Here is a 13085-nt window from a genome sequence, read left to right on the forward strand (position 1 = left end):
TGAAAAAAGTGTAGAGCAATTCTTTCATCAAAGTTATAATTTTCTGAGTTTATAGATCATGCAATGTGATTATCTTTGCCAATGTCGTCGAATATACTGTCTTTCAGATGAGACTAGATGAAGCCCGTGCGATGCACGGTTTGTTTGAATTTTTTAAAATAATTTTTTTTATATGTATATTTATTTGCTAAAAATTGTTAAATATTTGGATAAATTCCTGATGTCAAAAGATAATATTTTATATTTAATTAATTTAAACTGGATAATCTCATTTGCAATTTTGCTTACATGTTAGTTAAATTATTTAATTCTAAAAGAAATTAATAATCTCGTATTTAATTGGGTACCACTAAAATTTATCATCCTACGTGGCGCGCTGAAAAAATTAAATCCTACGTGGCTCTCTAAAAGCTCGAGAAAAAACTCCCCTTTATATATATTATTATTATATTATATTATATATATTGTTTGACAATTGGTTGTAACAGTGAGAATGATTTTATTTTGAATCTAATTCCATCAAAAATCTAAAATATATATGTTTGTATATATTCTTACATAATTTTGTATCAACCCACTTAATAATTTCATAGCCATCCAACAATTAAGGGGAGACCAACTAAAAAAAAAAAAAAAGAATAGTGATGTAAGTGACCTAAAAAACAGATTAAACAAAACCTTTTTTTTTTTTTTTTTTGTGTGTGTGTGTTTAGAGATCAGCCACAAAGGAAGAGGTAAGAATCGATCCCATATCTCCTAAAATTAGAAGGTAAGTTCTTACCACTTGAGCTATCCCTCACTCTCATTAAACAAAAAAATTAAGGCACTCATATTTTATAGAAATGTTAATGATAAATTTAAAATGCCAAAGTAAGTTAAGGGTCTGTTCTCATTGACTGAACTCAGTTGAACTGAACTTATCAGAGTTGAACTGAACTAAACTGAACTGAAATGAATGAAATGAATATTTTATAAGAGAAGGAAATTAAGAGTTAAACTGAACTAAACTTAACTTAATAGAGCTGAGCTGAACTGAAAATAAATGTATGAGAACATGCCCTTAAGTAGAATTGGATGTGATATTTTCAACCAAAATGATCAATTTAGTTTCATTTAGGAATGTACTAGAATTTTACAAAATCTAAAAAATTCTAGAAGTAAAAATAAATAAATAAGGAAAATTTGCAAATTGCAGCCATTTAAAGTTTGTATTTTGCAAATTGCAGCCATTTAATTTTTTTTTTTGCAAATTGCAGCCCAAAAGTTCGTATAAATTGTAAATTGCAGCCCGATTCAATTTTTTCATCGGTTTACATGTTGAAAAATCTTCAGTCAAGGTTTTAGGGGTCATTTTAGGCCTTAGGGGCCCGAATTGAGCTCGAAATTAGCAAAAAAATAACGTAAATGTCTCATATTTACAGTTTCCCACAAATCGATACACTTTTATTACGCAAAACGAGATACTTGCGTTATTTTTTTGCTAATTTTGAGCTCAATTCGGACTCCTAAGGACTAAAATGGCCCCTAAAACCTTAATGAAGATTTTTCAACTTGTTAACCGATGAAAAAGTTGAATCGGGCTGCAATTTACAATTTATATGAACTTTTGGGCTGCAATTTGCAAAATACGAAGTTTAAATGGCTGCAATTTGCAAATTTTCCAATAAATAAATAAAAAATTAAAATTTTACCTTTTTTTTTTTTTGAAAAAACTTTAATTCAAATTGATGTATGTTTTATTTCTACATGATGCTATATCAACGAACTAATTTCACGGTAATCCATCAGTGGGGAACAAATTAATAAACAATTGAATATTGACTTTACCATATTGAGACGAACAAGTTTAAGAGAACTATAACAATCATCAATAATCAATAATCATCAATAATCAATAATTCAATAATATATATACTAAAAGACACACCAGCAATGACAAGTGTCATCTCTTGGTGTGTCTTTTAGTTTTGATTTTTTTTTTTTTGGTTAAAATTTATTTAATGTAAATTTTTAATAAGGTAAATATAAATTGGCTAAAACGTAAATTGCCTTAATTGTACTAAATTAATATAGCAAGAGTTTATTTTATAATAATATGACATATATATAGGAAATTTAACAACCGTGCATTATTGCACGGGACCTAACCTAGTAATATTGTATAGAGAAGTACAGAGTATTAAATTTAAATTTTAAAAGCCAAAATTAACTTATTTAAGTAGAATTGGATGTGTCTATATATTTTCGACCTAAATGATCTATTTAGTCTTATTTAGAAATGTATTCCCATAAAAAAAAATAGGAATGTATTAGAATTTTACAAATCTTATCTTTGAAAGAAAAATATTACTTGAAAAAACCTAAAAATTAAAAAATTACTAATTATTGGTTGAAATCATGAAATTCATTTGAGAAGAAATTAAATTACAACATATGTCATCAAGCTAAGTTAGAGTCTAATTTACAGCATATAGCAAGAGGAGAAGTAGCCCCTTAGCCTTTTAAATATTTATTAACGTGGAACAATCACACGTGTTGTTTTGAGAGGTTATGCTACAACAAATACAACATGATTCGATTATTATATGGTCGGATAGGCTTAATTGCTAAATCAATTCTATACCAAACGTGTATTATTATATAAAGTAGAGGTTTAAATGTCTAACTAGTGTGTGACCCGAACTTTTCTGTGAGTGATACTTTAAATAATTTCATTCTAATATTAAACGTTTTTAAAAACTTGTTAATTTTTTTTTTATGTGAGTGAATTAGAATATAATAACAGCAATAAATTATTTTGGATTTATTTTTAAAAAATTTATCCTACATTTTAATGCGTGTATGTATTTACATACAAATGTGGATTAGTAGAGTATGATTTATTTCTTGCTAATTAAGATGGTAATACATGTTTTCATTCAATGAGTATTGGAATGAATCAAGGAAGTTCAATCAATCAAGTTATGTGTAGATTTCACAGTGACATTAAATTCATGCTAAAATTCAAGCAAGCTAAGCTACCTTGTTTCGAAAAAATAAATTCAAGCAAGTTATCTTTAATTCATGTAAAAAAGTTTATATAGTTAATAAGATTTATTATTCTCAAATTTTTAATGATCAATGTAATTATATTTAGTGTTTCATTAACATATATACTTAGATCATGTTAATCGGACAGTGCACATGCTTCCCGAGTCATTAATGACATTTTTGTAATATTTCAACTTTACAAAGTAGTTTACAGTTTCATTTCCAAAAAGTAAATGAAAAACTAATAAAAAGTAAATGAAATAAGTCATAAAATAAATGAAATTCCCATAAAAGTTAAAAAAAAACTGAAGAAAAATTTAAAAGCTGTAAAATCACGAAAATAGCATTAATGAGCAAGGCCGGGTGAAACATTATTTAGTCATCAGATTAAGTGTGATCAACGGCTAAGATGGGCTCTTAGCTCTCATACATTTCAATATAACATGACAGAAAAGTAGGTGTCTACTAGTAGGTCGTCTATTGTATTTTTTGAAATTATTGGGAGTATATATATACCCTTACTTAGTCCATTGTCCATATATTCTTGAGTCATGAGAATCTATAATCCTTAAATAGGTTATCTATTTGACTCATACTTCCATATGTGGTTCAATGATTCTATTAAAGTGTTGAAAATTATCAATAATATTTATAGATTATATCCAAATAATGATAAAGTGTTATATATTTAATTTTTCAATGATTATTTTGATGAGCTTAGCTTAAAGTTCCTAATTGTTATTTGGTTAGTTGACTATACTAATTTATAAAGAATTTTCTATTTGTCTTTTTGGTGGATTGAAACACAATTATTATATAGAAAGAAATGCAACATGTACAATGATGTAGATAAACAAATTCATCATACCATGTGTAATTTAAATTTATTATTAATACAAAAAAATTTCTGTTGAGGTATTTTACAAGTCTATTTTGGATAATTAAAAGAGTCATAATCACTACAGGAATACAACACGTGATGAGAAGATAATTTTACACAAAATCTCTTTAGAGAATCTTGACATATTCTTTGTCACATCTTTTTCAGTTGTATCTTGCATTTTTTTGTCATATCTTTAATTTCCCGTTGTATCAGGAGAAAAATGTACATTTAGATTACATCTACACATAAGAAAAAAATTGATGAGGTAGTGACTTGTTGATGAAAATGTTTGCAAACAAATAAGGAACGTGCATGAAAACACTCGAACATGCATGTTTCAAATAATTGAAGAAATTTTTTCAAGCGCAAAATAAATGTCCATCTCCGCAAGTGTGTTGGAGGTAACTAATGCTAGGTTAATTATTTGAAAGATTATAATTTAAGTAGTGATTGACATCCTTCCAAGGCTACAAAATCAAATTATCCTACAAAATAACATGATAGATTAATCCACTAATTATGTTGTGGAGAATGATACTGATAGAATATATAAAACAATCTTGGAATTTCAACCATCCCCTTAGGGTATGCAAGAAGAGGAAATATTTTGTATATCTATAAGAGATGTCAAGATAAGTGAAGGTCATATATGATATTGCAAACAAGATACTCTCGGCCTCTGTCACTTTTCTATGGTTACATTGCATATTCTATTTTGAGCATCTCCTTTCTATGGTTACATTTTAAAACTTTCTTAAAATATACTAATTTTACACATTTATCCCTATATTTCAACCTCTTAATACACTTATCATTATATTACCTACTTCTAATGCAACTATTTGCATTTATCAAAATATTCACATAATATTCCCAAAGCAACTATTTTTCATTTATCAAAATATCAACTACATCTAATACAAATATTTTCGTTGAAAAACTAAATAAATGTTTAAAGGTAACCATTATTATTGCATTCTTAATAATCTCTCCGTTCTTCAAAGTTTGACTCACTTTTGGTCCCAGAGTGTTTGAGAAAGTTTGATTCACTTTCTGTCAAATACATACGGATCTACAATCTATTGCATTCATCACCAAGAAAAAGAGTCTATTTCACAAGTCGAAAGATGTTTCGTCATTCCAAAACTTTGATTTGTGTCAATACATAGGAGTTACCTCTTATGTTTATTAAATGTAAAGTGTTTAACTCTTGCTTCCTCTATCAATGTGAGACATTTACATTTGATGTTTGCGAAACTTATATATGCTGCAACAACTCAACCCAATCTTTTATCAAACTATGATACTGATAATTTTTAATATATTGAGAGTTGTTTGTGTACCTTAGCAAATATTCTATTCAATTTACATATTTGTTTCAATTATCTTATTTGAATTGATATTAAATCATATTAACATAATTTATTTTTATTGCATAAAAACTTTCATTGTCACGTAAATTATTTTCACTATACCCAAAATCTACCATCATTTTTTTAAAAATACATAAACACACTTTTTAACACTTTTTTCTTACTTTATCCTTTTTTTTTTTCTAATAACATCCACCCCGCCTTTTTACATTTTATTTCTCATTTGTCTTAATTTTTTTGAGCAAAAAGTAAATGTTAAGAACAATTTTACTAGAGATAGCAATTAAGAGCAATTGCAATGGTGGTAACTAGGACATGCATTTTGAAAAGTCGATCTCTAGTACTAACTTGACCATAGGAGCTAGCTAACTTATAAAATTAACTTGGCCAAGTAAATTATCTTGCCTAAAAGATGGGAGATTGATAATTTGTTCTACTCGCTTACCATTCATGTGGGAGATTTGCTTGAGAAAATTTGTTTCAAAAGATGGGAGATTGGTAATTAAAAAATTTTAATTAAAATATTTCTTAAGAGAGTGAGACTCTAACCTACCATTTGAATAACACTAGTATTATTTTTATTTTTTTTTCTGTGTGTGTAAAGTAACAAACGACCTCTATTTTTGAAAGTTCTACTCGCTTACTAATAACCATTTCCATTCGTAACGCCCGCTGCCTGTTACGGATAGGTTTTTGCCCGTTACGGATGACCTAAATTCTACAAGCTTAGTGTCGTTACAAAAAAACTTAAACCACATTTTATGTTCTATAATATATAAATAAATAAGCATATGAGATCTTATTAGAATCCTCTTATTATAATTAAAATTTTCAATTAATATTAACCTTTTATAATTTTTACTAATATATAGCCGAAGATATTTATGGTCAAAGTTGTTCACTAGAGATCGCACAAATGCCAAGTAAGTCGAACTTCAGGAATAGATCGAGGGAGTATAATCAGTATATAGTTTTCATATCTATCTCTAAACTTAACTAGATAAGTAAAGCTAGGTGTGACAAAGTATGAAACAACTATTATCTTAAATGAGTCATTCTTAATTACTAATGTAGGCTTGTAGCTAATACCTATCAATATCTAGCACAATTCAACTTATCATTTTATCAAAGATCCAAATCAAGGTACAATCGAAAATCGACTGAATTTGGTCCAAATTAGTGATATGTAATTGTTCATGTAACACGCCAAAATGTTAATCATGATTCATGTGCATAAAATATATCCCAAAGTCCAAGTGGGTTTTTCCAACCTTTCCAGACTGTCCACATATTCGTACGGCTGCTCTTTCATTTTGATTGGTAGCCTCCAACCTGGCAATTAGAAACTTAGATCTAAATAATTATACCAATTTAATTATTTTTAATTAAACATCAATTAATAAATTAAATTATTATAACGCATAAAATCTTCTTGGATCTACCATTTAACGTTGTGAAAAATAGTATAAATTATTATGATTATATAATATAGTTTGAATGTCATACCATACAGAAATTCTCATATTGCAACAAAATGTTCCGTGACAAGTTGATGACAAATTTGTTCTGCACTTATCTTATTTATTAATTATCATGTTAAACTTGCCTGCTGCTGCAATTAGTCTATCAGATCCCATCTAAACTTGATTAATTATATTTGCTAATCTTGTTTTTTTCTTCATAATTTCCCACCTAATACATATTACGTCCTACTTCTTTATTTACAGGTTGTTAGTTGGACCTAAAGTTGCGTTGAATCATAAATCATTATCAATAGTAATTAAGAAATTTCTAAATTATACTCCGTACACTTCATATGAACTATGAAGTATAAATTATTTAATCTACACGATAAGTTAGTAAGATTTTTGGTACGTTCTGTAATGAAAAGATTACCAATGTAACTAAAAGTACAACCCTATCACATACTCGGCAATTTTTTGTTTTTTATAATATTGTTTCCTAAATTAATCAATACGATAATTGGTAACAATAAGTATGTAGGTTTTTGGGTACTCTTAATAAGAAGTTATTCGTGTAACTAATAGTGCAACCCTATCATAGACTCCGCCATATTTGGCTTTTATGATACTTGTAAATTTTTATTACTCCGAATTAGTTTTGTATTAGTTCATAATCGATTGATTTTACCACCTATAAGAATATAAATTATTTTTATAAATTGCTTGTATTTTTAGATTAGTACTAATATTACGTGGCCTTTTCTTTGTCTACCTAGCTCCTTATATACGGCCTTATTATTGCTTATTGTTAGTTTCTTAATGTGGTTGTGAGGCTTAAGACAAATATTAGCTAACGATATGATTCCACATTATAGATTTGAAATTAATAAAATATCATAATTTAGAAATTAGAGGATTACGTGTTCCACTATTTTAAAACAATCCACTCTTAGACATTTAAAAAACAAAAAAAAGTTTTATTTGTCTTTAACACTTGTTTATGAAAGAATAAATGATTAAAAAAAAAAAAAAAAACCTCATAATAGGTGTATGGAAAAAAATCATGCATTTGAATTGGTTGATAAAAGACAAATTGAAAAATATGTGAAAATAAAAAAAATTCTTTAGAACACAATAAACACAATTTTGGTGAAACGAGATTTAATTTTTATAGAGTCTAAGGGAGTATGGGTCTTTTCTCTTTAATTTAATTTCAGTTCAGTTTAATTCAGTTTCTAATTTTTTTTTCTCTCATAAACAATTCAGTTTAGTTCAGCTTAGTTTAATTAGTAAATGAGAACAAACCATACTTTAGAAGAATTACCGTTATCCACAATATATAAAATAATAACAATATAGCCTTCTTTTTATTAATAAGGTATTGATCTATCTATTGATTAAAACCGAAAATCATCATTAGACATAAAATAACATATATTTACCCGATCACCTTTTCGCTTGCATAAAAAACTTTAAGACTTTCATACCTTAATCTAGGAGTTCTTTTTTGTGCGCCAATCATGAGATATTCAAATTGCCGTTAAACTTTGAATTAATCAATAATCATATGCAAATTGCCTCTCTTTATGTTGGTAAATATAATCTATCTTAAGCTTAATGTTAATTAATAATACTTAATAATATAACCAAATATTATTCAATTCAATTATATCCACTCAGTCCACTCTTTATCTACGTATGAGAGGTATGAATCTCAAAATAATTTGTCAAATTGTTAATTAAAAAGTTAAGCAAGTAACATGACTAATATATTAGTACGTTTCTTAAAAAAGTGTTAATCCTTTTTATAATTTATTTTACTTCGTTGAATTGAAAATATATATATGGACAAATAAGGTAGTGTCCAAAAAAGCTTACGCTTATATGATAGCTGCATAACATTTTTCTAAACTTGTGCTTTCCATGGATAGTCATGGCTCATGCCGTAATGTGTTTTAAAGGGTACAAGAGTTACATTAATACATATTAGATCTACATGCATGTGATACGCAAAATTTTTTTCTTCTAATTTTATACTCCGCTTTGTAATTCATATTCACTAACCATTTATAAAGGATATTTCAGGTGTTTTAGGTGGACACCACTACATCACGTCATCATTCCTGTCTTATTATACTATAATGGAGATTTATTGATATAGTCCGTCCTTCAAAAAATAGTAATGACAATTTCTTTAGTGGTAAAATAAGACACTCATCTATCTATAACTAATACTAAAAGTAATTACCGCTGACATCACCATTGTACATATGTCAGCTTCTTATAAAATTTTTTCCCTCCTAAGTTATTTGTGACATCATCCTTTTCAAAATAAAGCTAATATTTGAAAATTATTGATTAATTATACATTTTTCTAAAAGCTTTTATGGCTAAAATGACTAATTACACAATTTATTTATTTATTTATTTTTTAACAATAGCATTACACAATTCATTAGTTTTTTTTTGGTGTTCTACCCGGTTCACCCTTTGGGCTAATCCGAATTCGGGGATCAGTTCTGGGTGGTTAGGTTCCAGTCCCCTCCCAATTGTTGTTGCGGGGGATCGAACACAGGTTCTCCCTACCAAGTGTAGTCCCAATCACCACTACACCAACACCCAATTGGTACACAATTCATTAGTGATAGTAGAGTTTGGATTATTTTTCCCTTTTTATTAATTCTTCAAATTTTCTATAATGAATCGAAAACAAATGCTAACATTTTAAAAAAATTATTATAACTATGAAGTTAATTAGAATATTTTTAAGCTTAATTAATCTAATTAAAGGGATCGATCACAATTTATTATGTTTTGCTTAAAATATTTATATTACACACATATAAGTAAGTTTTTAATTATTTAAACCGTGCATCGCACGGGATTAACCTAGTATAGCTATTATCTCATCCCCTTCTTAAAAAAACATAGAAATTAAGTTTATGGACTAATAGTTTTTGTAAGAGCTAATAAGTTTTTATCAATTCAAACCATGGCCTATGTTCAATTCACAAGCATGAGGGTACAATCAATTAATTTACTTTTAATTTAATTTGTTCATATTAGTTGAATTAGAAGTTTAAAGTCGTTAAGATTAGTGAAATTCAAATGATGAAAATAATTAAATCAACTATAACTACTTGTATTATATTCGTTGTAAGAAAAATTTAAGGTAGAGGTAAACATACAACTCCATCCTATAAATCCACGACTACATGTAAGTATTAAATATACATATTTTGTATAATGTAAAATGTTGTTTCGTATTAACTTTAGAATGTGATGTATGAACTTAATATTTCAACTCTTGACTCTTTATATAGAGTAATTACTAAATGAATTGTGTGTTAATACTAAATCACCTAATAAGTCGTACGGTTAACTACAACTAGACCGACCCCACAAGGTATATAAATAATTTTAAATGTAAATCTTAATTAAATTAAGGTCCTACCTACTCCTTATGTATATCTACTATACTAATTTAGTTGTTGGATCCATAATAATGTTCAAGATCTGAATGATTGCTCATAGCATTTATAGTACCATACGAACTATAATGTTCATCTATCTGACTATCTTATTTGGTAAAAATAAGAAAAAAAATATATAAATTGTCACATATTATAGGTTGTTACATTGTATAGTTCTATTATTTTAAGGATACTTTGAAATAGTAGTCACTTATCACAATAATTGACATTATTCAATTCATGTTGAGGATTTGATTGCATAGATATACTCTATCTCTCTATTTATTTATCTATTTTTTGTTGATATATATTGAATATCAAAGCAAGTTTTGATCATCCATGTATTTTTCATTTATAGTAAATAAAATTATATAAAATGGATTGATTTATTATAATAGTATATTGAGACAAATCCAACGGTACATATACAAAGTTTTTTTTTTTTGATAAAAAAAATGGTTAAAGTAATGCGAGTAAGACAAATGCAAAAGGTGATACTCCGTAAAACAATTACAGAGGAAGTAATCGTCACAACTACGTACAATAGTACAATAAGATGAAGTGAGCAAACTAAGCACATAAAAAAAAAAAAAAAAAAAAAAAAAAAGACCATTTTGCAATAATATTAATCATTAGAAGACCTATTTCATGATTACTACAAAAAATTTAGTTAATTTAACTAAGGGCCTAGCCGCCTAGGGATAATGGCTGCACTTTCATATATAGGGGCAATATTGTCTAGGAGTGTAGAAATTAAATGGTCAATGGTCATGGCTGATTGTATACTTAATCAATAATTAGAAGATTCTTAATTATATTAAGATTATACTTATAACTAATAAATTTAATTTATGCATGTCATATTCATAAGATGGAGCAATGCATGCGCAAGAGTAATACTTGACCAAAATTCATCCTTAATTTATACACCATATCATATGGTAAATTTTTTTTTTTATTTGTTTTAAAATATGGTTTTTTGACATGTGAAAAAGTTGACATAAGATTAAAATAGTTCATAGATGGCTAAGAGAAAGTAGTTTGGGCGTTGGGGGTGGTTGAAAAAAAGATTTCGTACAACAGAACCGACTCATCATAGAAAAAAGCAAAAGATTACATGTTAGTTTTTAGTATTAATTACATGCATGTAAAATATGAACCTTAGAATAATTCAAGGACATGGAGTTTGAATTCACATCAAGTTTGAACCAGACAAACTTATGATTTGGATCGATTTTTTTATTGGATTAAATCATATGAATCTCGGGATTAGCTCAAGTTTAGACTGAACAAGTTCGAAGTTTACATGATGTAGTAGTTTAACAAGAGTTGTACTTCCTCCGTTTTTTTTTTTTTTTTATTTACCAAAATCTATAATTTCATCAAACATTATGTATCAATGAAGGGTTGATACATTATCAACATCAATACTTCTTCATGTCTGATTGATATATTAGCACTTTTCAATTAATTATGACCTAAAAATTGATAATATATTTATTTCTTAGAAAATTTAATAATTAAGTCGACTTGTCGTCCGTTGAACAGTATAGCGCTCCACAATCATGTAAATTCGCACATGAAACCTTGCCAAATGAAAACTAAAACCCTAATATTACAACGATGGCACCACCTAGATTACCCTCAACCCTTCAATGCACACACGCAAGCACAATATAATGCGCGCGCACACATACACCACATATGTTGATTGACGTTGTAGCAATTAAGTACATGTGCATTCATCGATATGATGTCGATATACATATATATGTCCCAACACAAATAAAACAAGCACAACAAGTAGTCAAGCTTATGTCCCTGAAAATCCAATTACATTGAAATAAATTTCACCATTACTTTACCAAGCTAACTAGGTACAAGAAAGCAAACGACATTGTACTACATGTACAATAACATTTATTAACTTCATGCATGATTGATGAATATATACTGTTTTATATATTACTAAAATGGTAAACCTAACTTGCTAATTCTGTCAAAATTAAGTGGTTGTCATGGTTTTGTTTTTATTTAATTTATAAATGTCGTGTTTAAAATGTATGTACATAATTTATGAGATAAGATGTAAGGTCTAAAATTTATAAGATAAGATAAGATGCAAGAAATATCACATAAAAACCACGTATCACTTTATACTCCAAATTTAGTGTAAGATAAGATGTAGGGACTATCATAATTTTTGACTGATCAATTGATTGCATTTTCATGCTTTGGTTAAATACGTAACTTCGCCTACCATTTTATTGCTTTACGTTCAATATATGCATACGTTATTTTATTATATTTTCCACAAAATTGAAAAAATTTAACAGCCATCACCTTTAAAAAAAATAAATTAATAAGGAAAAGAAATATTATAGCCAATAAAATTAGTGGCCCAACATTTTTAAGATAATGATCTCATCGATTCTATGACGTGGAAGAGATTATATTTAGCACATAAAAATGAAATATTCCCTTATATTTCAAAATTTGGATTGTCTTATTAGGAAATTATATGAATATTTAAATAGTAGATCCAATAATTGTTGTGTAACTTGTAATGCATTGTAAATCAAGCAATTTTGGGAAAATTGATGACTATAATTGAGCTTAAGGTGACTTGAAAATCTCTCAAAACAGATTAAAAAAAAAAAAAGGTGATTTGACAAAAAATTTGGATAGTGATGAAACTTCTACAATGGTAGTCAAATGAACTAAGTAAAGATACAAGATTTGGATGAAAGCTAAGTATGCTTTGACGGATTATTAGATTAATATATTACTACTACTACCAAAGAGTTCTTCTTAGAAATCTATGTAATTGTATACTCAATTTGTCCTTTTTAATTGATAAATG

Source organism: Chenopodium album, chromosome 7, assembly GCF_948465745.1.
Source record: "Chenopodium album chromosome 7, dcCheAlbu1.1, whole genome shotgun sequence".
Lineage (NCBI taxonomy): Eukaryota > Viridiplantae > Streptophyta > Magnoliopsida > Caryophyllales > Amaranthaceae > Chenopodium > Chenopodium album.